At 34.6% G+C, this 1552-nt stretch overlaps 1 long non-coding RNA gene across 1 annotated transcript; it reads right to left on the bottom strand.

The window, feature by feature from the left end:
- Positions 1–246: 246 nt before the first annotated feature.
- On the bottom strand, positions 247–1487 carry LOC111383033. The gene is made up of 2 exons (XR_002700675.1): positions 589–1487; positions 247–332 (listed from the first exon to the last, which is right to left on the bottom strand). It is a non-coding gene; the product is annotated as an uncharacterized LOC111383033 (long non-coding RNA).
- Between the last annotated feature and the right edge of the window lie 65 nt (positions 1488–1552).

Below are 1552 nucleotides of genomic sequence, written 5' to 3'. Positions count from 1 at the left end.
AATACCTAATACGCATTTTGTTGATTTCAAATTTATGGATATATAAAATTTAGCATCTGAAAGGGATAATATATGGACAAGGGAAGGAGGCCAATGAGGACGGGGAAGAAGCAACTGCAACTTTTTTAAATTTAAAGAAATACACATAGTTTGATGATTTCAAATTTTCAGAAATGAAGAAAAGAACTACAGTTCATTTAAATTTTGTTCACCACAATTTTTGCGCTGCTTATTGATTTTGTTTTCGAATCAATTACATAGATCTCCTCAAAATCCAGAGCAAATTCTGGGTCACCCAGCCTGCGATTCCTGTAGTGCTTTGTCAGGAAAACCTGCAATAACAAATTGAGAAGCAATATTCACATTGACTGAACAGAAGCACCCAGATACCCACATCAATAAATCACTACAAGTTAACCAAACATTCGTGAGGAACATTTGTGATTTAAAATTTGTGACTGCAACTAGATTCCCTTTCCTCAAAATGGTAATATTTGTGAACCCAGAACTGATAACTAGACACAAATTCTTAAAATATATTTGCACGGGATGAAACGAAAGAATGCTATCGACTATCGAGTTTTAGACCTTTATGACTTCTCTCTCAGATTTTTACATCGGATCTCTAGGTGCATCAATGGGCGGTTCTGTCACACTGTAAAATCCATAATCACTTTGTGCACAACGAATATACTACAATACCAAAGGAGACATAAAGAATAACAAATACGAATACAAGTCAACAATGCAGGTGTGTGAGAATGTTAAGCACAATCAAAACAGAACTTCAACAAATTGATAAGAAACAAGACGTGTATTTAAAGAAGTCGATCTTTATATCATAGATTATATTGGGGTGGGGCATATCTTTGTTGAAATTATGGAGCCTAAGTTTTAGGCTTCACAAATTCTCATGGTGTCAGACACATTTTTTCACAAGGTGGCAACAAATGTTGAAAAAGACAATGTGTATGAAAATGTTTTGCAGCCATGCAGCAACTTCTTGAAGATTTTGTGCCATGCATTTAATGAATGGCAGCCTTGTTGAAAAATGATGGAATTGCAATTAATAATGGTGGTGAGATTTTCTCTATAAATTGGAGACTAAAGCTAAAGGAGATAGAAAGGTGTGTGCAAAACGTGTTGAGTGAAAACACGAGAAATAGTGAGCAAATCACAAAAGTGAGAAGTAGTTAGGCTTTAGTTTGTACAGAATTTTAACGAGAGAAAATTGAAAGATTGCCTTTGCGTAGGCAAATAAAATATAGAGACGATTGCCGAACCACGTAAATTCTTGTGTCACTTGCACTTATTATTTTTGCTACTTTTATTTCTTCTCAGTTTAAATTATGTTGCGTTCCACTGATCCTGGCGGAATTAGTACCGCTCTAATTCCGAACAATCTTTCGAGGCATTGGTGCTAGAACTGTTGGAATTGCATACACATCAGTATCTGGGGGTGTAACAATGAATACCTCCTCTATGTTGAATCTACAGAATAATAAATTTTAAAAAAAAAAAAAAAGGTGAAAAAATGAACAATTTAACCATT

Source organism: Olea europaea, unplaced genomic scaffold, assembly GCF_002742605.1.
Source record: "Olea europaea var. sylvestris unplaced genomic scaffold, O_europaea_v1 scaffold26061, whole genome shotgun sequence".
Lineage (NCBI taxonomy): Eukaryota > Viridiplantae > Streptophyta > Magnoliopsida > Lamiales > Oleaceae > Olea > Olea europaea.
Note: the sequence above shows the minus strand (reverse complement) of the source record. Positions and strands in the feature narration are given on the sequence as shown.